Here is a 27,047-nt window from a genome sequence, read left to right on the forward strand (position 1 = left end):
GTAAGTGTTGGTATATTAACATTTATCATGCTAGGTGTTAGCATTTTTGCAATTTTCATAGTTACAAATAAATGTATATGTTAGCATTGTGAGTATGCTAACAGCATGATAGATTTTAGGCCATTTTTATAGATTTAAGTAGACATACAGTGTTATCACGTGAGGATGTTAGGATGCTAACTGTTAACCTATTAGCACCGTTAGCATGCAAAAGTATGTTCGCCATTTTGGAGCTAAGAGCTTATATAAATATTTAACACTATCATGGTAAGTGTTGGCATATTAACATTCATCATGCTAGGTGTTAGCATTTTTGCAATTTTCATAGTTACAAATAAACGTATATGTTAGCATTGTGAGTATGCTAACAGCACGATAGATTTTAGGCCATTTTTATAGATTTAAATAGACATACAGTGTTATCATGTGAGGATGTTAGGATGCTAACTGTTAACCTATTAGCACCGTTAGCATGCAAAAGTATGTTAGCCATTTTGGAGCTAAGAGCTTATATAAATACTTAACACTATCATGGTAAGTGTTGGCATATTAACATTTATCATGCTAGGTGTTAGCATTTTTGCAATTTTCATAGTTACAAATAAATGTATATGTTAGCATTGTGAGTATGCTAACAGCATGAAAGATTTCAGGCTATTTTTATAGATTTAAATAGACAGTGTGTTATAATGTGAGGATGTTAGGATGCTAACTGTTAATATGTTACCAATGTTAGCATGATTCAGCCATTCTGGAGCTAGATTAGCGCTATCATTCTATGTTTTAGCATGCTAACTGTTAGCATGCTGTCATTGCTAGCATGCAAACTTTAATATAGCTAAGTAGCTATGTTGCTAACGGTTTGTCAACATCCCTTCGGTACATTCACATCCAAATATCTCCCTAAATTGTTTAATGTTGTTGTATTTTTAGAATGACCGGGAAGAAAAGCCCCCTCAGGCCACCCTTTGGACACCCCCGGTGTCGTCGACGCACTTTGATGCGTGGCGCACCCAACACACACACACGCCGACTTCACATGCGCTGTCATCCAGGTGCTTGATGTGTGGTTATGGCAGGTGACAGCGTGCCGCATGCTCAGACAAATGGAGGCTGGCAGCTTCCTCTCACAAAGACGAGCTGCTGTGGGTTTTTTTTAACCCAATGTTGCCTATCACATCAGACGACGTGCCATCCGTGGAGAAGCGCCAAAGTGACACGGCGTCTGGCCTCCTCCAGTCTCGTATAATTAAGTCTGGCAACTCTGGGGATCCGTCATGTGACATGGAATAATAATCGTGTGTGTGTGTGAAAACAAACCATAACGGCTCTTTTAGATTTCATATATACTGTATTATTTAAATAATAATAATAATAACAATAATAATGAGAGTAACATTTTAAGAGCAAAAGCTGTTTCGACTACGACTGAGGGAAAAAAGTTCTAAAATGACAAGAAAAATATATATTAAAAAAAATTAAATAAGAAAAATTCATGCACTTACAATAATTTTTACAAGACAAAAAAGAAGCGGTTTTGAGGGATAAAAGCTGTACTTCCATGACAAAATTTTCATTTACATTTTTTTTTGACAAAATACTGTAATTTTCCAAAGAAAATAACCTCTGACTATTGACAGAAAGAAACTGAATTTTGCAAGAAATTAATAAATTTTTACAAGGTGAAGGGAAAAACTGTCATTTTTCTTCATTAAAAAAAAAAAAAGACAGTACTGCTATTTTACAAGACGAATGTCATAACTGTACACGAAAAAGTCATATATACTGTTAGCATGTTAGCACTGTTAACATGCTGTAGCCATTTTGGAGTTATAACTAAACATACCTAGCGTTATCATGCTAGGCATTAGCATCCCAAGACTTAGCATGTTTGTTAATGAAATAATGCTCAGTGATAGCATGCTAACGGTTATCATTTTTGGCATTTTACAGGTATTTACTAATATCGACATGCTAACTGTTAACATTAGCATGTTAGCATTTGAAGAAAATGACTGCCTTTTTAAGTTTCTGTTTTACAAAAAGGCTAGTCATTTTACATGAAATGTAATTAATTTACAAAAAAAATACTGCAGTGTTATGAGAGCAAAGTCGGAATTTAAGAAAACAGTTGAAAAAAGCCTCAAAATGTGAAAAGGTTTTTCATCAGCATAAGATACATGTTTCAGTAATAGGAGAAAAAAAAACGTGAAGTTCATTTTTCTGAGAAAAATCCTGCAATTTTATGAGAAAAAGACAAAATAATTGGAATTTTGCAAGACAAAATGTGCAAATCGACAAGATTACACTAACTATGTTTCATATGAAATACGATTAAAGCTATTCAGCACTTAGCTTACTGCAGCCAAAAGGATCCAAAGCATCACCTTAAAGCGGCGGTACGTACAAAGCCAACATAAAAATATGTTTGTGTGGTTGAAGAGAATAATATCACAAAAGCCAGACGCAAAGTTGCAGCACAAGTCATCCTTAAATCACAGCCACGGGCCTGCTGTAGCGCCTGTCAGCGTGGAGGATTTAAAACCGTCTGCAGGTTTATCAGGCACTCCGGGGCCTAAACATCACAAACCTCCTGCAAGGTCAAAACCTGACAAGGTGAAGCCCCCGTGAGTTACGCCGCTTCCTCCCCGCTTGCACACTTGCCCGCGTTAACCTCCGTTTGAACCGGCGGTGCATTTAAAAGCACTTTATTTACTGCGCCCGCTTTTGCTTTTTTTATTTACTTGTAATTTCTTTTAAGCGCAGCATAAATTCCTCCCTGAAGTCTTGTAGTTGTGAACGGGGCTTCCCCAAACGTGATATAAAGGCTCGTCTGAGTCCCGACTTATTCAGACGTTTTAATTATGTTCCATTTGTGATGCTAGGACAAATAGCAGACGCATGCTCTAAACGATCCACTGTTTCACATACAAAAACCTAAACCTTACCTTAGCAACACTAGCATAGTGCTACACTCATATTTGAATGGCAACTTCATGCTAGCTTAGCATATTCATGAAGAAAAAAAGATAAGTAGTTGGCAGAGCATTTGAAGATGTGTATTACTAAATACTAATGCCAAATATTACATACAACAATGTAACTTGAAGGTTTACAACGGTAGGATTCAAATGTTAGCAATACTAGCATAGCGATGTGCGATGCTAAAGTGCTAGCCCAGCAGAACATCCCGTTATAGGTGCTACATATCACATACAACAACGTAGCATTAAGGACAAGGGCAGGACCAGAAAGATGCTAGCAGCACTAGCATAGCTAAAGTGCTACACTAATATTTGAATGGCAGCTTCATGCTAGGTTAGCATAGTCGCTGAAGAAAAATAGATACGTAAGTAGTTGGCAGAGGTTTTTAAGATGTGTATTACTAAATACTAATGCCAAATATGACATACAACAATGTATTTGAAGGTTTACAACAGTAGGATTCAAATGTTAGCAATACTAGCATAGTGATGTGCGATGCTAAAGTGCTAGTCCAGCAGAACATCCCGTTATAGATGCTACATATCACATACAACAACATAGCATTACGGACAAGGGCAGAACGAGAAAGATGCTAGCAGCACTAGCATAGCTAAAGTGCTACACTCATATTTGAATGGCAACTTCATGCTAGGTTAGCATAGTCGCTGAAGAAAAAAAGATAAGTAGTTGGCAGAGCATTTGAAGATGTGTATTACTAAATACTAATGCCAAATATTACATACAACAATGTATTTGAAGGTTTACAACAGTAGGATTCAAATGTTAGCAATACTAGCATAGTGATATGCGATGCTAAAGTGCTAGCCCAGCAAAACATCCCGTTATAGGTGCTACATATCACATACAACAACGTAGCATTAAGGACAAGGGCAGAACGAGAAAGATGCTAGCAGCACTAGCATAGCTAAAGTGCTACACTCATATTTGAATGGCAGCTTCATGCTAGGTTAGCATAGTCGCTGAAGAAAAAAAGATAAGTAGTTGGCAGAGCATTTTAAGATGTGTATTACTAAATACTAATGCCAAATATGACATACAACAATGTAACTTGAAGGTTTACAACAATAGGATTCAAATGTTAGCAATGCTAGCATAGCGATGTGCGATGCTAAAGTGCTAGCCCAGCAGAACATCCCGTTATAGATGCTACATATCACATACAACAACGTAGCATTAAGGACAAGGACAGGCTGAGAAAGATGCTAGCAGCACTAGCATAGCTAAAGTGCTACACTCATATTTGAATGGCAGCTTCATGCTAGGTTAGCATAGTCGCTGAAGAAAAAAAGATAAGTAGTTGGCAGAGCATTTGAAGATGTGTATTACTAAATACTAATGCCAAATATGACATACAACAATGTAACTTCAAGGTTTGCAACAGTAGGATTCAAATGTTAGCAATGCTAGCATAGCGATGTGCGATGCTAAAGTGCTAGCCCAGCAGAACATCCCGTTATAGGTGCTACATATCACATACAACAACGTAGCATTAAGGACAAGGGCAGAACGAGAAAGATGCTAGCAGCACTAGCGTAGCTAAAGTGCTACACTCATATTTGAATGGCAGCTTCATGCTAGGTTAGCATAGTCGCTGAAGAAAAATAAATAAGTAGTTGGCAGAGGTTTTTAAGATGTGTATTACTAAATACTAATGCCAAATATTACATACAACAATGTAACTTGAAGGTTTACAACAGTAGGATTCAAATGTTAGCAATACTAGCATAGCGATATGCGATGCTAAAGTGCTAGCCCAGCAAAACATCCCGTTATAGGTGCTACATATCACATACAACAACGTAGCATTAAGGACAAGGGCAGAACGAGAAAGATGCTAGCAGCACTAGCATAGCTAAAGTGCTACGCTCATATTTGAATGGCAGCTTCATGCTAGGTTAGCATAGTCGCTGAAGAAAAAAAGATAAGTAGTTGGCAGAGCATTTGAAGATGTGTATTACTAAATACTAATGCCAAATATTACATACAACAATGTAACTTGAAGGTTTACAACAGTAGGATTCAAATGTTAGCAATACTAGCATAGCGATGTGCGATTTTAAAGTGCTAGCCCAGCAAAACATCCCGTTATAGGTGCTACATATCACATACAACAACGTAGCATTAAGGACAAGGGCAGAACGAGAAAGATGCTAGCAGCACTAGCATAGCTAAAGTGCTACACTCATATTTGAATGGCAGCTTCATGCTAGGTTAGCATAATCGCTGAAGAAAAAAAGATAAGTAGTTGGCAGAGCATTTTAAGATGTGTATTACTAAATACTAATGCCAAATATTACATACAACAATGTAACTTGAAGGTTTACAACAGTAGGATTCAAATGTTAGCAATGCTAGCATAGCGATGTGTGATGCTAAAGTGCTAGTCCAGCAGAACATCCCGTTATAGATGCTACATATCACATACAACAACGTAGCATTAAGGACAAGGGCAGGACGAGAAAGATGCTAGCAGCACTAGCATAGCTAAAGTGCTACACTCATATTTGAATGGCAACTTCATGCTAGGTTAGCATAGTCGCTGAAGAAAAAAAGATAAGTAGTTGGCAGAGCATTTGAAGATGTGTATTACTAAATACTAATGCCAAATATTACATACAACAATGTATTTGAAGGTTTACAACAGTAGGATTCAAATGTTAGCAATACTAGCATAGTGATGTGCGATTTTAAAGTGCTAGCCCAGCAAAACATCCCGTTATAGATGCTACATATCACATACAACAACGTAGCATTAAGGACAAGGGCAGAACGAGAAAGATGCTAGCAGCACTAGCATAGCTAAAGTGCTACACTCATATTTGAATGGCAGCTTCATGCTAGGTTAGCATAGTCGCTGAAGAAAAAAAGATAAGTAGTTGGCAGAGCATTTGAAGATGTGTATTACTAAATACTAATGCCAAATATGACATACAACAATGTAACTTCAAGGTTTGCAACAGTAGGATTCAAATGTTAGCAATGCTAGCATAGCGATGTGCGATGCTAAAGTGCTAGCCCAGCAGAACATCCCGTTATAGGTGCTACATATCACATACAACAACGTAGCATTAAGGACAAGGGCAGGACCAGAAAGATGCTAGCAGCACTAGCATAGCTAAAGTGCTACACTCATATTTGAATGGCAGCTTCATGCTAGGTTAGCATATTCACTGAAGAAAATAAGATAAGTAGTTGGCAGAGCATTTGAAGATGTGTATTACTAAATACTAATGCCAAATATTACATACAACAATGTAACTTGAAGGTTTACAACAGTAGGATTCAAATGTTAGCAATACTAGCATAGCGATGTGCGATTTTAAAGTGCTAGCCCAGCAAAACATCCCGTTATAGGTGCTACATATCACATACAACAACGTAGCATTAAGGACAAGGGCAGGACCAGGAAGATGCTAGCAGCACTAGCATAGCTAAAGTGCTACACTCATATTTGAATGGCAGCTTCATGCTAGGTTAGCATAGTCGCTGAAGAAAAAAAGATAAGTAGTTGGCAGAGCATTTGAAGATGTGTATTACTAAATACTAATGCCAAATATGACATACAACAATGTATTTGAAGGTTTACAACAGTAGGATTCAAATGTTAGCAATACTAGCATAGCGATGTGCGATTTTAAAGTGCTAGCCCAGCAAAACATCCCGTTATAGGTGCTACATATCACATACAACAACGTAGCATTAAGGACAAGGGCAGAGCGAGAAAGATGCTAGCAGCACTAGCATAGCTAAAGTGCTACACTCATATTTGAATGGCAGCTTCATGCTAGGTTAGCATAGTCGCTGAAGAAAAAAAGATAAGTAGTTGGCAGAGGTTTTTAAGATGTGTATTACTAAATACTAATGCCAAATATTACATACAACAATGTAACTTGAAGGTTTACAACAGTAGGATTCAAATGTTAGCAATACTAGCATAGCGATGTGCGATGCTAAAGTGCTAGCCCAGCAGAACATCCCGTTATAGGTGCTACATATCACATACAACAACGTAGCATTAAGGACAAGGGCAGAACGAGAAAGATGCTAGCAGCACTAGCATAGCTAAAGTGCTACACTCATATTTGAATGGCAACGTCATGCTAGCTTAGCATATTCACTGAAGAAAAAAAGATAAGTAGTTGGCAGAGCATTTGAAGATGTGTATTACTAAATACTAATGCCAAATATTACATACAACAATGTATTTGAAGGTTTACAACAGTAGGATTCAAATGTTAGCAATACTAGCATAGCGATGTGTGATGCTAAAGTGGTAGCCCAGAAGAACATCCCGTTATAGATGCTACATATCACATACAACAACGTAGCATTAAGGACAAGGACAGGCTGAGAAAGATGCTAGCAGCACTAGCATAGCCGTGTGATGCTAAAGTGCTAACTTTACACTCACATTTTAACAGCAACGTCATGCTAGGTTAGGTTGCTAGGTTAGGTTAGCCTATTCCACATACGATCAAGCTTGCAGCTGACTGATGACAGATTTTAAGATGTGTAGCGAAGCCTGCTCTTTAGCAAAGTGCTGGGCTCTTTTTTGGCTGTTTTTTTTCGGTGCTTCTCTGGTGTTCATAAACAGGCTCCGAAGACGCACGTTGCGACTACAACCTCATTAAAAAGCCACTTTTGCATAATTGGGGGCCTTTAATAACCCCTTCCAGGTGAGTTGCCGCATATTAATTGAGGACGTTTCTTCTGCTGACGACTGTGTCATGGAGGACAAGCAAGCTAGGAGCATCTCTAACGGTCCCTGGCAGGCCGACGTGCTGCAACACATCATTAAGTCCGGCGATGGCCGACGAGCGTAAGGTCGGTGAACTTAGACGAGCGTATGGATTGGGCGTAAGCCTTTTGACAAACAAGCCATTCTGCGGCTTGTCAGCATATCAATGCATGTAAGCGAGGGCTTATTGACAGACCCTCACGCTATTGATCACATAAAGTTTCACTTTGAGGGACGAGCACGACACCAGGCTTCCACTGAAGTTTCCTCTTGGCCATCAAACGGCAGGCCGATGAAAGACTCCCGAAGGAAAAAACATCAGCATTCCTTTCCTCCGGGCTACGGGAAAAGATGCTAGGGCGACCGTCCAATCACATGGTAGCACCAAATGAAACCGATCCATTCGTGTCACGTGTTCGTCAAGAACTAGCGTTACACGACATGATAAGCAAAACATGACAGTGTTACAGGGAAAAAAAATTGGTATTGAAAAAAATTGCCAAAAGTCTTTGTTGTTAAAAATAATCAGTATTGAAAGAAAAATGGTAAAAGTCCTTGATATCGGCATTAAAAAAAAGCTGAAAAATGCAGAAAAAACATAATCAGTATATAAAACATAATGGCAAAAAAGTCATCTGCATCACGATATATTAATGAAAAAAAAATCCAACAAACTGAAAAAGTCAATAAAAATAAAAGCCAAAAAAGTAATCATAGAGTTTGTTGTTGTCGTTCATCAGCCATGTTTGCAGGACCTTGGTCTTCGTTTTTTTGTTTTGTTTTAACAAACTTTGTGACGCAGCCGACATCTAAAAGATGAAATCCACGCTCTTGGTTTCCTCTGAGGACCGAAGGGTACCCGTGGTGTCAGAAGGAAAATAGTCATGAAGTAGCGTGCTCCCTTGTTTTGTCCGTGTTTGTTTTGGTTTTGGATTGGTATTGAAAAAAGGCACAAAAAGTCATCGGGATTGAAAAAAAAAAACAATGCCAAAAAACAAATGCGGTGCAGGACGCTGAGACTGAGGTCTCATGAATGAGGTCTCAAGACTGAGGTCTCAAGACTGAGGTCTCAAGACTGAGGTCTCATGAATGAGGTCTCAAGACTAAGGTCTCAAGACTGAGGTCTCATGAATGAGGTCTCAAGACTGAGGTCTCATGAATGAGGTCTCATGAATGAGGTCTCAAGACTGAGGTCTCAAGACTGAGGTCTCAAGACTGAGGTCTCATGAATGAGGTCTCAAGACTGAGGTCTCAAGACTGAGGTCTCAAGACTGAGGTCTCAAGACTGAGGTCTCATGAATGAGGTCTCAAGACTGAGGTCTCATGAATGAGGTCTCAAGACTGAGGTCTCAAGACTGAGGTCTCAAGACTGAGGTCTCAAGACTGAGGTCTCATGAATGAGGTCTCAAGACTAAGGTCTCAAGACTGAGGTCTCATGAATGAGGTCTCAAGACTGAGGTCTCATGAATGAGGTCTCATGAATGAGGTCTCAAGACTGAGGTCTCAAGACTGAGGTCTCAAGACTGAGGTCTCATGAATGAGGTCTCAAGACTGAGGTCTCATGAATGAGGTCTCAAGACTGAGGTCTCAAGACAGAGGTCTCAAGACTGAGGTTTCATGAATGAAGTCTCAAGACTGAGGTCTCAAGACTGAGGTCTCAAGACTGAGGTCTCAAGACAGAGGTCTCAAGACTGAGGTCTCATGAATGAAGTCTCAAGACTGAGGTCTCAAGACTGAGGTCTCAAGACTGAGGTCTCAAGACAGAGGTCCCAAGACTGAGGTCTCATGAATGAGGGCTCAAGACTGAGGTCTCAAGACAGAGGTCTCAAGACTGAGGTCTCATGAATGAGGTCTCAAGACTGAGGTCTCATGAATGAGGTCTCAAGACTGAGGCCTCATGAATGAGGTCTCATGAATGAGGTCTCAAGACTGAGGTCTCATGAATGAGGTCTCAAGACTGAGGTCTCATGAATGAGGTCTCAAGACTGAGGTCTCATGACTGATGTCTCAAGACCGAGGTCTCATGACTGAGGTCTCAAGGCCGAGGTCTCATGAATGAGGTCTCAAGGCCGAGGTCTCATGAATGAGGTCTCAAGGCCGAGGTCTCATGAATGAGGTCTCAAGACTGAGGTCTCAAGACCGAGGTCGCAAGACTGAGGTCTCATGACTGAGGTCTCAAGACTGAAGTCTCATGACCGAGGTCTCAAGACTGAAGTCTCAAGACCGAGGTCTCATGACTGAGGTCTCAAGACCGAGGTCTCATGACTGAGGTCTCATGAATGAGGTCTCAAGACTGAGGTCTCAAGACTGAGGTCTCATGACTGAGGTCTCAAGACCGAGGTCTCATGACTGAGGTCTCAAGACTGAGGTCTCATGACTGAAGTCTCAAGACCGAGGTCTCATGACTGAGGTCTCAAGATTGAGGTCTCAAGACTGAGGTCTCAAGACTGAGTTCTCCTGACTGAGGTCTCATGACCGAGGTCTCAAGACTGAGGTCTCAAGACTGAAGTCTCAAGACCGAGGTCTCATGACTGAGGTCTCAAGACCGAGGTCTCAAGACTGAGGTCTCATGACCGAGGTCTCATGAATGAGGTCTCAAGACCGAGGTCTCAAGACCGAGGTCTCATCCAAGCGCCGCATCCACCTGCCAGCAGAACTAAAGAGGAAGTGTGTGAAAACTTTCCTGAAAGCGGTCCACATATTTGGTTTTTTCTCTCCAAACTGGGGTGAGAGTGTCTGGCATGTCTGCTCGCAGCTCCCTGCCACTTGTGCAGACGACTTCTTATTAGTTTCTTTTTGCAGATTGTGTACGCTTCACGGCCGGGCTGGCCTGGTCAGATACAATCCTTGAAGTTCTGTGAAGGAGCTGGAGCCGCATGAGATCCTCAGCCTCGGCCTTCTGTTTGCTCTCCAAGGAAAACATGAATATTCAGGTCTAAGACTGGCTTAGGAATGTCTGCTATCACCACGAAGGCTGTAAAAGTCTTCATTGAAGACACTTAGTTTTATTGTGTTTCCATAAGATTATGGATTTGACCTCCATGAAAGGTACAGTATGTTCTTTTATTCACGGAAAGCAATCGATGTGATGAAAGCCCTCGTTAGGGGAAGGTATGTTACCTTGCTAGCTTAGCCTCTTGCCGATTGACATAGCACGAGTCCAGGCTGCATTTAAGATGTGTAGTGAAGCCTGCTGCCTGCCCAGGCTGCCCTCCATCAAGTGGTGGCGTAGTAGGCTTACATGTAGCTCATGTTCATAAAGTATTTACGAGTAAAACGTTACAATATACTGCATTAGGATTGCAGTACAATGGTACTGGTACAACTATGGTCGGGTTTTTTGGCTGAAATGTTGCCAAAGTTTTCGTACAATATTGCACGAAACAAACGAGCATCCTGTGCGATTCCGACTCCCTGCCCATGCATATGATGCTAACCCAAAAGAAAGTCCCAAAACAACATCGAAAGGCACAGTTCCTGACATACTTCATCTTTTTACACTTTGTGTCACTAAAAACGGTCAGAAAAGTACTTAAAATATACTCAAAGTAATCTGTAACAGTAAATACAAATACTACCCAAACGTTGTTGGTATATTTAATGAAAAAAGCCCCCAAAGTATTGGTAAAAAACCAAAACAGTAATCGTATCGGTATTGAAAAAAATGCCCAAAAAAAGACTATTGGTATGAAACAAAAACAGCAAAAAAAGAAATGGTAGGTTTTGCCAATGAAAAGCCAGGAAAGTCATTGGTATTGGTGTATTTTAAAAGTGCATTAAAAAAGGGATTGTATTAAAAAAAATGCCCAAAAAAAATCAATTGCTGTCTGTATTGAAAATAAACCCCACCAAAAATAATCAGTATATTATATACACACCCGCTCAAAAGTTTGGGATCACTTGTCTTGGTTTTCCAAAGAAAAAACACATTTTCCTGCATTTCACAAACACATTTTTCCATTTCACAAACAAATTTTTCCATTTCACAAACAAATTTTTCCATTTCACAAACAATGAAAATGAATGAGATGATTTTGAAAGATGGATGTACATTTTTGCATAGAGGCCTACTATCAACAACTGTCAGTCCTCTGCATCAATCTCCTGGTATGGCTGCTAATCCAAGTTCATCATTTTATAAGGCTAATAGATGATTAGAAAACCCATCTAATCTAATCTAAACTAAATCTAAAATCTCTTACCATGCTACTCGCTTCAGAGAGCAGCACAAACTGGGTCTAACAAGGACAGAAAAACGCTACACAACTGTGCAAGAAGACAAATATCTGAGCGTGTGTAGTCAAAGACGTCGTCACCATATCTCAGACTGGCCCAACAAATTACCAAGTGATCCCAAACTTTTGAGCGGTATTGTATGTTTATCGGTATCTATGATGAAAAAAGCCCTAAAACGGTGGCCAGCTAATGGCAGGGCACATATGTACAAACCATTAACACTCACGTTCTATCGTATCGGTATTACAGCGAATCTCCCCAAAGCAGTGGATATCACTATTTTAAACAATACAATCAAAAATAGTCATCGGTATCGGTATTCATTCATTCATTTTCTACCGCTTTTTCCTCACGAGGGTCGCGGGGGTGCTGGAGCCTATCCCAGCTGTCTTCGGGCGAGAGGCGGGGTACACCCTGGACTGGTCGCCAGCCAATCACAGGGCTATCGGTATTACAAAAATAACAAAATAATAACAAAAGCCAACAAAGGGTGTCGGCTTGTAGGCCCACATGACTGACCCGTGACGACGGGCCGCCATCGCCTGTGTCAACTGATGTCGACGGATGTAGGCGGGACATATCCCCCCTCACGGGCGGGGAAGGCGGGGTCAGGGGTGACGATTGCTGGGAGATGATGACAGAGGGGGGGGTGGGGGAGGCGTCGCGTGTCTGCAGAGAAACGGTGGAGCCACGCCAAGTCCTCCATTAGGGAGCCCTGCAAGGTCATCCGGGCCGGCCTCGGCGGTGCCAAGCGACCCGGCCGGCGGGACCGTCCTGCGAGGAAGCGAGGACAGCAGACGACAAGGAGGGGTTGCGCCTTCCAGCTCATCTGGGATGCGCTCCGCAGACGGTCGGTGCCGGAGGTCAGCGACTGAGGCGACCTCATCTTTGTCCGACGTCTAAAAGTTCCCGGAGAGAAAATGAGTTTTCGGGGGGAATTTAAAAAGAAAAAAGGCCAACGGGCTTATCAGAGCAAAGGTCTGCGTGGAACAAGGGTGCCGCGGCAGAGAAATAGTAGTTTTATTCCTCCTTACAAGAGTAAATGTGACACCTTGCCAGCAGGGGGAGGAGGCGGTGGGAGGTTGGGGGGTACGACGGAGCCAAACATTGGACAGTAACTCCTTTGCCCTTCACACCCAAGCTGGTTCTGCTGTCTCTGGACTCTTCAAGCTAGGAACTAAATTAAAAGGAGCTGCTGATGAGCGTGGATGCAAAATTGCAACTGGCAGAACAAAAAGAAAGAAAAACTCGATGGTGACCTTTGAAACAAACCTGGATCTACATAGTCCACCTGTGTTGCCATGGTGACCAATACCCAACACTTGTATCAATGCACATGCTCCGAAACCTCCTAAACATCCGTTTTCTATAGTATTTTTCTATGACCTTGAGGTCATGGGGACGCTGGAGCCTATCCCAGATGACTGACAACAAAATTTGAACAAGACCGGAGTAGGCCACGGATAATTTCATACAACAGCACTAATGTGGCACCGCTTTTCAACGGAATCGTTTCTCCATCACTAAAACAGTTTTAGAACGCCCCGGTTTTTGGACCATTTGGAAAATGTCTCGGTTTTTGTACAGTATTGCATGGAACAAACAAACAGCTGACCGACCGTCCGTGCATTTTGATAAGTGCGGTGCCATAAATAAGATGCCCTAAGGCAAAAAAAAAAATGTTGTTTTCTGCATGAAAAACTAGAATTACTTTCTATAAAATGCATTTTTTTCATACTTTTGAGTGTCCGGAATGAATTCATTGGATTTCTATTATTTGCTATTGTACGATTAATGTACAGTATTCATACTTTTTGCTTTCATTTGGGTTGATCATATCTTAAAATCAACAGGTTTCTTATCGTAGAAAATAACCATTAAACTGGCCAACCTACACTTGCATACGTGGGTCAAAAATGACCCGGTCAGGTTGTTTTCTTGAAATATCTTTTTTTAATGAAAAATTGTTATTTCATTATTCCAGGTATTCCCCAAATAACATTTTTGATATCATGCCATTCACATTTTTAACTTACCTTTTATACATTTTAAGAAATTTTTTGCGTTACTACCCCAACCTTCCATAAGTGGGTCAAAAATGACCTGCATGTATTTTCTATGGAATCCAATAGGAACCTTTGATTCTTATCAACTTTGGCTGTCAGGAATAAATGAACTGTAGACCACACAGACTATATAAGAAGTGTCACGCCTCAGGAAGATTATTTTATACATAAAGTGCTAATACAACAAGTATTATCTTCATATAATATTGTGTATGTGTCTTTCATGACTGATAGTATTATCAACAAATTAGCCTACTTTATAACTAGCTGACACTAGCTGGCTAACATTATTATGTATATGTATTGTTGGTCATTACTCTTTTGTTTCCTCATCCATGCCTTGGCTGCGAGATACACAGCTGAAATGGTCCTACAGATGCTGGATGATGGAGAGACAGTAACGGGGTTGGACTCTGAGTCGGAAATGTCTGATGACCCAGACTTTTGTCCAGGTGGCAAGCCAAGCATGGTCTAAAGATCTTCTTGGTTTGTACGGGGTCATTTTCTTTTTCAAAGATGCAAAAAAGTGAAAAATGAAGATGTTTCTAACATGAAATCATTCTTGTGTGGTCCTAAATATAATACTAAATATCATACAAGTGATTATTCCTAACCAAAATGGCAAAATTGGCATAAAAAGGCATTGATTGTAGTATGGGTGATTTTTGAGCGTAGGGTCCAGTCACTCGTGCATCTAAGGGTTAAGAACGTAAGCTTTAGTTTGCAGCTTGAAATGGGCTCCACGGTCTCGGGTGGTGTGGCCAGCAAAACCAACAGTGCTCTGGTCCCGACTTTGAAGGACAACCCAGCGACTTCCAATAAGATTGGGGACCCTGAAGATAACCACCGGGTTCTTGCCTGGACACTCGAAAATTGTTCATTTTCATCCGAAATGGAATGAAAGAGCGAGGTTTTGTCACAGCGGCCCGCTTCTGAGCGCCCGTCCTCCGCTTACCTGGGTGAGCAATTTTTGTGCGATTATGCGTAACGCCGCTTCCTGGCTATCGGGGATTGGCAGGGAGGTTTTTGCCAACGGTGGACGAGGACTTCAAGAGAAGACGGGTGCTCTTCTCTTTAGCACGACTAGCTTTGGAGCCTTTTTTTTTTTTATTATTGTAATGTGATAGGATTTCCTGCAAAAAGCAGCACATTGAATTATTAAGCCCTCCACTACGGGTGACTGCGCTTCATTATAGCGGCCCCCCCTCTCCCGCTCTGTACTGCAGACGGATAAGCATGCCTGATTATTCCCGGATTCCTTCCCCCTTTGCTTTCTAGAGCCCAGAAAAGGAAGAATTGGCTGAGATAAGATTTCCGACGCAAATTCTGATGCAAGAAAAAAAAAGGTATACCGCGGTGTGACTCCACATCTTCCTTACATGCTTCCCGTCTCCCCCCCCTCTGCTCCCCCCCTCCCGAGCCAACAGTACAGGCTGTACGGTGATAACTTTTCAAAGTGAACAAAGGCATCAGAAGGATAGAGGAGACCCGGGGATTATTTAAATACGAGGTGCATTAGGAGCCCCGGTGTGATTTCCATCCCTTAAGTCATCAACAAAACCTGCTCCACTTTTCTGGCTCGGGCTGAGGAGCATGTGTACGGCTGACAAAGGAAGGATAAAGCAGACGCTCAGACGGCCTTGATTTCAAAGTATTATGCTGTGTTATGGCGGTGAATAACACACCAAAAGACACTTTATCCGCGTCTCCATACGCCGACAACGAGGGACCATCGGAGCGTGCGGGTCTGACACTTGGTGATGACATCACCGCCGTCATCGCCAGGACCGGGAAATTGGTCATGTTGATACGGGACCAAAAAATGTTGGTGTTTGTCGTAGCTTGTAGTAGTTTTCACATAAAATACACTTAATCCTCAATAAACCGTTGGCTCCGCACTGCCGGCAGCACTCATGCATTCCTGGATTGTGACGCTGCCACCACCAAGCGGGACTGTAGGTAAGATCTATAGCTAGGCACCTCCTTTCTAACCCGTCCAGCCAGTTACCCTCATTGCCGTCCGTTTTCCATACCTGAGGTCATAACTTGGTGAACATTCGACCATGGTTTCCTGTGGGGGCACTCTACGTGGCAGGCTACCACGTGGTGCGCTACCACGTGGTGCGCTACCACGTGGTGCGCTACCACGTGCATTGCCTTCTTCTGGTGTATGTTGGCCTCCGCCAAGGCTTCCTTTTGTCATCAAGTCTATTCATAATTTTGATTTGAGCCAAGGCATGTAGGGGTCCAGTCTGGGGGTCCTAATGGTCTCATCAGGCTAGAACCTTTAGCATTTACTGAGGCGCTTCGAGTGCGACGCTTCTGGGAGGAGACTCTGCACCTTCAGACCTGAGGCCATGGTTCTCAACTGAAACTCTTTGGGTTGGGAGTGAGGTCTTGCCCCAGGTGGAAGAGTTCAAGTATCCCGCGGTCTTGTTCATGATGGAGGGAAGATGATTGACAGGTGGGTTGGGGCAGCGTCTGCAGGAATGCCGGCATTACCGAAGCGTCGGCGTGATAAGAGAGAGGTGAGCTGCAAAGCAAAGCTCTCAATTTACCGGGTGATCCATCTTCTGTCTCTCCTCCACCCTCGCCTGGGGTCATGAGCTTTGGGGTCTGAGATTGCAAATACTGAGTTTCCTCCCTAAGTTAGCCGGACTCACCCTCGGAGCTCGGTCAACTGGTCGGAACTGCTCACAGAAGAATGGATGTGTTCCTTAATCAATGAGGTGACTCGGGGATCTAGTCCAGATGCCTCCTGGATGCCTCCCGGGTGGGGTGTTCTGGGCATGTCTAGTTGGGAGGAGACCCCTGGGCGGACCGAGGACACGCTGGAGATTACTTCTCACAGGCTGGCCTGGGGACACTTCGGTAAACTGGAAGAGGTGGCCAACGACCGGAAAAACTGGACTTTGAAACCCGGATAAGAAGAAAATGGATGGACGGACCACTGTTTACTAAATACCGACAGTAAATACAAAGCTACAGCTGAATTTGAACTACTAAACACGTTCATGTCCGGTGGCCCCCAGAGGTTGGCTGAGTGGCGGGTCATTAGTGCTGGCTGACAACGCGCTACATCGAGTCAACGCATCGGGCCAGAATCATCGTGTCGCTACAAGAGTGCGGCGGCACAGTGATGACAGACAGTTGGGAGGAGACCCCTGGGCGGACCGAGGACACGCTGGAGATTACTTCTCACAGGCTGGCCTGGGGACACTTCGGTAAACTGGAAGAGGTGGCCAACGACCGGAAAAACTGGACTTTGAAACCCGGATAAGAAGAAAATGGATGGATGGACCGCTGTTTACTAAATACCGACAGTAAATACAAAGCTACAACTGAATTTGAACTACTAAACACTTTCATGTCCGGTGGCCCCCAGAGGTTGGCTGAGTGGCGGGTCATTAGTGCTGGCTGACATGGAGTCAACGCATCGGGCCAGAATCATCGTGTCGCTACAAGAGTGCGGCGGCACAGTGATGACAGACAGTCATCACTGCTGGGTCATCGCTTAGCGCCATCATTAAAGCCGTACACATTTCACAGTTTAGGGCCTTTGAGCTACAACAGGCCGATTTTAGCCGGCGATGTGTAACACCATGGTTTCGTGTTCGCGCCAAACATTCACTGGTGCCGAAATATTATTTACACTCCGAGTTGGACTGATTTAAATGCAATTAAGACTCCCAAATAAGATTTTGAAAGCGTTTACTGAACATCACCACCGGGTGATTGCTATCTGCTTCTAATTATCTCTAAAGATGTAATAAAAGTGTTGAAGTGAAAGATGAACGGCTTGTTTTTACAGACGAGCAACTCAATACGGCACCTCGAAAGGCATTAATGGCGGTAATACTCGCCACTCCTCAATCGATGCGCCGCAAAATTAATATCGGGGAGTAAATCTTTCATTTTCATGATTGATCACAGTCATTAGGAGCATTGATCAGGAGGCAGGAGGAGAAACCCGGCTGCTGTACTTGTACCCCCCCCCCCCCCCCCCATTTCATATCAGCCTCAGACAACAATAACAGGCGCTTCCTGTCCTCATGTGTGGAACATGCGGAGACATTTGCAGCCGTCAAGGGAATTTTTTCCGTTCTGACCTCCTCTGGCGAAGTGAGCGCTCGTCCTTGACTGCGGGCGATGGACGTATGAAACGTACGAAAAAGGGAAGAGATGCTAGCAAAGTGTTCAAGGTTAATTTACTCTTAACTCTTATTAAGTCTTAGTCTGCGGGGGCTTCATTAGGGTGACGTGCTCGTTGGCGGAGGACGAGATTAACCTTGCATGGGAGGGAGCGGGCGGGCGGGCCGGTGTTTACCCCCCTCATCCTCGCAGGGGCTCGGCCGCCACGGGACGGCCGGTGCTTTGGTAAACATATGTGGGTGCCGAGGCATCTGGCGTAAACAAGGACGAGGAGGCAGGAGGAGTTGCGGGCGGACAGCTCGGCGCCGTGTAATGAGCTTGTGAATGAAGACAACAACGACCCTGCGACATATGTGCGGCGGAACAGACAAACTCACGCCTTGACCTCGTGCTAACACAAGCACGACACGACAGTCCAGACAGCCCAGACAGCCCAGACAGCCGAGACCTCTGCCAAGGCTCGGACTTGTCACCGGCAATCTTCTTTTCCTTTCAGTGACCCGCAGACGGTGGACTCAAGCCGAGCGACTTGGACTCGAGTCACATACTTGATGACTTTGGACTCAGATTGACAGTATCAACAAAGACCAGCAACACACTGTCTTCTGACGACTTTGGAAAACATCATCGAAGATCTGATCTACTTGACTTGGACTCCAGTCACACTCGAGTCACAATATTGGTGACCCTGGACTTGATTGGACAATATCATCAAAGACCTCCAACTCGACTTGTTTTGAGGACTTTGGAGTCAACTTGACAATATCAAAGACGAGCAGCTTGACTTGGACTTGAGTCAAACTCGAATCAACATTTTTCTGCCAAGACTTGGACATACTCCATGTCAGCTGAAAATGACTGATTTTTTCTCCTTTCAGTAGCCAACGGAGGTGTCGGCTCAAGTCAAGCGACTTGGACTCCAGTCACACTCGAGTCACAATGTTGCTGACCCTGGACTTTGATTGGACAATATCATCAAAGACCTCCAACTCGACTTGTTTTGAGGACTTTGGAGTCAACTTGACAATATCAAAGTTGGGCAGCTCGACTTGGACTTGAGTCAAACTCAAGTCACAATTTCGATGACGGCCCGGACCTCAGCCAAGGCTTGGGCATATGTCACTTGCAAAATGACTATTTTATGTCTTCTTAGTGATTGATTCTGGACTCAGATTGACAGTATCAACAAAGACCAGCAACACACCATCTTTTGATGACTTTGGACTTGGTTCGACAACATCATCGAATATCTGCAACTTGACTTGGACTCCAGTCACACTCGAGTCACAATGTTGGTGACCCTGGACTTGATTGGACAATATCATCAAAGACCTCCAACTCGACTTGTTTTGAGGACTTTGGAGTCAACTTGACAATATCAAAGACGGGCAGCTCGACTTGGACTTGAGTCAAATTCGAGTCACAATTCTGATGACAGCCCGGACCTCAGCCAAGGCTTGGACATATGTCAGTTGCAAAATGACTCTTTTATGTCCTCTTAGTGATTGACAGATGCGGACTGGAGGCACGTGACTTGGACACGAGTCCGACTCGAATCAACATTTTTCTGCCAAGACTTGGACATACTCCATGTCAGCTGAAAATGACTGATTTTTTCTACTTTCAGTAGCCAATGGAGGTGTCGACTCAAGTCAAGCGACTTGGACTCTAGTCACACTCAAGTCACATATTTGAGGACTTTGGACTCAGATTGACAGTATCAACAAGGACCAGCAACACACCATCTTTTGATGACTTTGGACTTGGTTTGACAACATCATCAAAGATCTGCAACTTGACTTGGACTCCAGTCCCACTCGAGTCACAATGTTGGTGACCCTGGACTTTGATTGGACAATATCATCAAAGACCTCCAACTCGACTTGTTTTGAGGACTTTGGAGTCAATGTGACAATATCAAGGACGGGCAGCTCGACTTGGACTTGAGTCAAACTCAAGTCACAATTTCGATGATGGCCCGGACCTCAGCCAAGACTTGGACATATGTCACTTGCAAAATGACTATTTTATGTCCTCTTAGTGATGGACAGATGCGGACTGGAGGCACGTGACTTGGACACAAGTCCGACTCGAATCAACATTTTTCTGCCAAGACTTGGACATAATCCATGACAGCTGAAAATTATGATTTTTTCTCCTTTTAGTGACCAACGGTGGTGTCGACTCAAGTCAAGCGACTTGGACTCCAGTCACACTCGAGTCACAATGTTGCTGACCCTGGACTTTGATTGGACAATATCATCAAAGACCTCCAACTCGACTTGTTTTGAGGACTTTGGAGTCAACTTGACAATATCAAAGTTGGGCAGCTCGACTTGGACTTGAGTCAAACTCAAGTCACAATTTCGATGACGGCCCGGACCTCAGCCAAGGCTTGGACATATGTCACTTGCAAAATGACTATTTTATGTCCTCTTAGTGATTGACAGATGCGGACTGGAGGCACGTGACTTGGACACGAGTCCGACTCGAATCAACATTTTTCTACCAAGACTGAAAATGACTGATTTTTTCTCCTTTCAGTAGCCAACGGAGGTGTCGACTCAAGTCAAGCGACTTGGACTCCAGTCACACTCGAGTCACAATGTTGGTGACCCTGGGCTTTATTGGACAATACCTTCAAAGACCTCCAACTCGATTTGTTTTGAGGACTTTGGAGTCAACTTGACAATATCAAGGACGGGCAGCTCGACTTGGATTTCTGTCAAACTCGAGTCACAATTTCGATGACGGCCCGGACCTCAGCCAAGGCTTGGACATATGTCACTATTTTATGTCCTCTTAGTGATTGACAGATGTGGACTGGAGGCACGTGACTTAAACACGAGTCCGACTCAAATCAACATTTTTCTGCCAACACTGAAAATGACTGATTTTTTCTCCTTTCAGTAGCCAACGGAGGTGTCGGCTCAAGTCAAGCAACTTGGACTCTAGTCACAATCGAGTCACAATGTTGGTGACCCTGGACTTTGATTGGACAATATTATCAAAGACCTCCAACTCGACTTGTTTTGAGGACTTTGGAGTCAACTTGACAATATCAAAGACGGTCAGCTTGACTTGGATTTGAGTCAAACTCAAGTCACAATTTCGATGACGGCCCGGACCTCAGCCAAGGCTTGGACATATGTCACTTGCAAAATGACTATTTTATGTCTTCTTAGTGATTGACTCTGGACTCAGATTGACAGTATCAACAAAGACCAGCAACACACCATCTTTTGATGACTTTGGACTTGGTTTGACATCATCATCAAAGATCTGCAACTTGACTTGGACTCCAGTCACACTCGAGTCACAATGTTGGTGACCCTGGACTTTGATTGGACAATATCATCAAAGACCTCCAACTCGACTTGTTTTGAGGACTTTGGAGTCAACTTGACAATATCAAAGACGGGCAGCTCGACTTGGACTTGAGTCAAACTCGAGTCACAATTCTGATGACGGCCTGGACCTCAGCCAAGGCTTGAACATATGTCACTTGCAAAATGACTATTTCATGTCTTCTTAGTGATTGACAGATGTGGACTGGAGGCACGTGGCTTGGACACAAGTCCGACTCGAATCAACATTTTTCTGCCAAGACTTGGACATAATCCATGACAGCTGAAAATTATGATTTTTTCCCCTTTTAGTGACCAATGGAGGTGTCGACTCAAGTCAAGCGACTTGGACTTGTCACACTCGAGTCACATATTTGATGACTTTGGACTCAGATTGACAGTATCAACAAAGACCTGCAACACACCATCTTTTGATGACTTTGGACTTGGTTTGACAACATCATCAAAGATCTGCAACTTGACTTGGACTCCAGTCACACTCGAGTCACAATGTTGGTGACCCTGGACCTTATTGGACAATATCATCAAAGACCTCCTATTCGACTTGTTTTGAGGACTTTGGAGTCAACTTGACAATATCAAGGACACGCAGCTCAACTTGGACTTGAGACAAACTCGAGTCACAGTTCTGATGACGGCCTGGACCTCAGCCAAGACTTGGACATATGTCACTTGCAAAATGACTATTTTATGTCTTCTTAGTGATTGACAGATGTGGACTGGAGGCACGTGACTTGGACACAAGTCCGACTCGAATCAACATTTTTCTGCCAAGACTTGGACATACTCCATGACAGCTGAAAATTATGATTTTTTCCCCTTTTAGTGACCAATGGAGGTGTCGACTCAAGTTAAGCGACTTGGACTCTAGTCACAATCGAGTCACAATGTTGGTGACCCTGGACTTTGATTGGACAATATCATCAAAGACCTCCAACTCGACTTGTTTTGAGGACTTTGGAGTCAACTTGACAATATCAAAGACGGTCAGCTCGACTTGGATTTGTGTCAAACTCGAGTCACAATTTCGATGACGGCCCGGACCTCAGCCAAGGCTTGGGCATATGTCACTTGCAAAATGACTATTTTATGTCTTCTTAGTGATTGATTCTGGACTCAGATTGACAGTATCAACAAAGACCAGCAACACACCATCTTTTGATGACTTTGGACTTGGTTCGACAACATCATCGAATATCTGCAACTTGACTTGGACTCCAGTCACACTCGAGTCACAATGTTGGTGACCCTGGACTTTGATTGGACAATATCATCAAAGACCTCCAACTCGACTTGTTTTGAGGACTTTGGAGTCAACTTGACAATATCAAAGACGGGCAGCTCGACTTGGACTTGAGTCAAATTCGAGTCACAATTCTGATGACAGCCCGGACCTCAGCCAAGACTTGGACATATGTCAGTTGCAAAATGACTCTTTTATGTCCTCTTAGTGATTGACAGATGCAGACTTGAGGCACGTGACTTGGACACGAGTCCGACTCGAATCAACATTTTTCTGCCAAGACTTGGACATACTCCATGTCAGCTGAAAAAGACTGATTTTTTCTACTTTCAGTAGCCAATGGAGGTGTCGACTCAAGTCAAGCGACTTGGACTCTAGTCACACTCAAGTCACATATTTGAGGACTTTGGACTTGGTTTGACAACATCATCAAAGATCTGCAACTTGACTTGGACTCCAGTCCCACTCAAGTCAGAATGTTGGTGACCCTGGACTTTGATTGGGCAATATCATCAAAGACTTTCAACTCGACTTGTTTTGAGGACTTTGGAGTCAACTTGACAATATCAAAGACGGGCAGCTCGACTTGGACTTGAGTCAAACTCGAGTCACAGTTCTGATGACGGCCCGGACCTTAGCCAAGACTTGGACATATGTCACTTGCAAAATGACTATTTTATGTCTTCTTAGTGATTGACAGATGTGGACTGGAGGCACGTGACTTGGACACGAGTCCGACTCGAATCAACATTTTTCTGCCAAGACTTGGACATACTCCATGACAGCTGAAAATTACTGATTTTTTTTGACCAACGGAGGTGTTGACTCAAGTCAAGCGACTTGGACTCTAGTCAATGATGACTTTGGACATGACTTGAAAATATCAGCAAAGACTCGACTTGACTTGGACTTGAGTCGCAATTTTTACTGTCAGTCAGGCCAATAATTTGAACATGGACATGAAATATTTCAGCTCTATGAGATGCGCTGCTGAGAAGATAGCACCTCTGGTTCAACCTATCCATTTCTTTTATGTGAGCAAAAGTATCGGGATCCATGCTGGCGGAGGTTTCGCCTCCTCACCACCTCGGATCAACAAAGCGGGTGTGGAGAATGAGGACCATAACGGCTCCAGCCTTTAGTTTTACGACCGCCCGGTCCAATGACGGCGCCACAAAACCCCGAAGCGTGATTAGCCGAGTCGTTGACTTTTTCCGAGCGCCACCTGACACCAGGTCTACTTTTTCATCACCGGCGTTCATCTCCATGCGGTCGCCGGGCTGCTTTTGTTGCTTCATTATGTAAACAGAAGCATGTTTATGAGCTGTTTATTCCTTCAAGACTAATTAAATCTCACAACAGACAAGCTTGACATTAAAAACTTTCCACGCCCGTAAAAGAAATATATTATCAACTAATGGCCTTGACCTTTTCAGCGATGCGTTTCCCTCGGCTGGCGTAGGCCGCTTAAATCCCAGAATTTTTCCAGGTTTCCGCCAAAGTGTGCGGATGCTGCATGTGTAGCATCAACCCGAGCCCTTGAGGATGAAATAAAGGCGGATGAAAAAAGGGCAAAATCCCACACAAAACCTTTATCTTGAGAGTGCTGGCATCAATCCTGCGGTGACGGGTGCCAAAAGCAACACCTTCCCACCCCAAGACAAAGGTGCTGATGCTCCAAAGTGTCAAAGTAAATCCACACTAATGTCTTTCAAGAATATCAGAGGATTTCCGAGCAGGTTGCGATGAGATTAACGACCCCGCCTTGCTTTATGACGGCCCTCCTGCCTCCTGGATGAGCTGCGCATCTGCTCAAAATAAAGGAATCGTGCCTCATTCATCTCGGTGCACATGCATCCTAGATGTGCATTTGCCGCTAATAAAGCCATAATTGACCTGTGCACCGTGGGAGACGTGCGAAGGAATAGGATTGATGCCCCACGGAGGAAAGATGGGGGCGGTGCTTCTGACTCAGGATAAACACTTCAAGGTATTCATACCCTCGATTCCCACGTCGGCGAGCCCGCCGCTTACTTTCTACTCCCACGTCCTTTTTGCTGCATGTCACCGCCAATCATCCCTCTTGACCAAATCAGCAAAGCGTCAACTTAGTCAATTAGAAGACGCTCCATGTGCTTAAATCAAATTGGTAAAGCGGACCTTTTCTGGTCTTTAAATGTCGATAGAATGTTGTATTCTGGTGTTACACCATGCCAACGTTTCGGATCGTGAGGTTTGCACATTTGGAAGTGAGCCCTGAATGAAGATTGGGACGGCTCGAAACGCTCTGTTCCGGAGGGCGTTGCAAAACTGTTCCTTTGTGATGTCACAGAGGACCAGGCTTCTGGTTCCTCTGTTTACGCGGCTAACAATGGCTTTTAAGGGAAAGCCAAATTTGTTTCCAATTCCTAAAGATGCCACCATCAGGCACAAGTGGTTGGAGTTCCTGATTCCCTACCAGCAAAAGAAATTTCCATATTCATCTGTCATTTCACTCTGGACTGTTTAGCGAACATGGGCCGCTATGCAGCTGGACTAGCCCAAGTAACGACATTCCGGCATTACTCGGTGGTGTGGAAGAGTCAGAAGAGCGTCCCAAAGACGCTGAATGGGTGGCATGTCCGGTCAGTATGCTGGCCATGAAGGAATGTCCAGGAATTGTGTTGAGATGCTGGTAAAACGGAGCTATGCTTTATCATCTGCAACATGAAGTACGCGGACGACACAACAGTTGTGGGCCTCATTCAGGACAACAACGAACTGGCTTACAGGGAGGAAGTGCGACACCTTGTGGATTGGTGCAAGGCGAACAACCTGATCCTGAACGTTGACAAAACAAAGGAGATCATCGTCGACTTCAGGAGATCCAGACCCAGCCACACTCCACTCAGCATCAACGACACAGCCGTAGAATTTGTGAACACAACCAAGTACTTGGGGGTGCATATCACGGACAACCTCGGCTGGTCACTCCACACCTCCGCTCTGGCGAAGAAGGCACAGCAGCGACTGCACTTCCTGCGGCGGATGAGAAGAGCCTCCCTCTCCCCTCCTATCCTTACCACCTTCTACAGAGGGACCATCGAGAGCCGGCTGACCAACTGCATCTCCGTCTGGTCTGGGAGCTGCAACGCCTCGGACTGGACGTTACTGCAGAGAGTGGTGAGGACAGCGGAGAAGATCATCGGGACCCAGCTCCCCCCCATTAAGGACATAGCAAACAGCCGGTGTGTATCTAGAGCCCATCGGATCTGCTCTGACCCCACACACCCCCAGCATGGACTGTTCTCTCGCCTGGCATCGGGGAGAAGGCTCTGCAGCATCCGCTGTAGGACGACCAGGTTCAGAGACAGCTACGTACTTCCCCCTGGCCATCAGACTGCTCAATGCCAAATAAGCCCCTCTACCCTACCTACCTACCTACCTACCTACCTACCTACCTACCTACCTACCTACCTACCTACCTACCTACCTACCTACCTACCTACCTACCTACCTACCTACCTACCTACCTACCTACCTACCTACCTACCTACCTACCTACCTACCTACCTACCTACCTACCTACCTACCTACCTACCTACCTACCTACCTACCTACCTACCTACCTACCTACCTACCTACCTACCTACCTACCTACCTACCTACCTACCTACCTACCTACCTACCTACCTACCTACCTACCTACCTACCTACCTACCTACCTACCTACCTACCTACCTACCTACCTACCTACCTACCTACCTACCTACCTACCTACCTACCTACCTACCTACCTACCTACCTACCTACCTACCTACCTACCTACCTACCTACCTACCTACCTACCTACCTACCTACCTACCTACCTACCTACCTACCTACCTACCTACCTACCTACCTACCTACCTACCTACCTACCTACCTACCTACCTACCTACCTACCTACCTACCTACCTACCTACCTACCTACCTACCTACCTACCTACCTACCTACCTACCTACCTACCTACCTACCTACCTACCTACCTACCTACCTACCTACCTACCTACCTACCTACCTACCTACCTACCTACCTACCTACCTACCTACCTACCTACCTACCTACCTACCTACCTACCTACCTACCTACCTACCTACCTACCTACCTACCTACCTACCTACCTACCTACCTACCTACCTACCTACCTACCTACCTACCTACCTACCTACCTACCTACCTACCTACCTACCTACCTACCTACCTACCTACCTACCT

This window comes from Doryrhamphus excisus, chromosome 12, assembly GCF_030265055.1.
Source record: "Doryrhamphus excisus isolate RoL2022-K1 chromosome 12, RoL_Dexc_1.0, whole genome shotgun sequence".
In the NCBI taxonomy this organism is placed as follows: Eukaryota; Metazoa; Chordata; class Actinopteri; order Syngnathiformes; family Syngnathidae; genus Doryrhamphus; species Doryrhamphus excisus.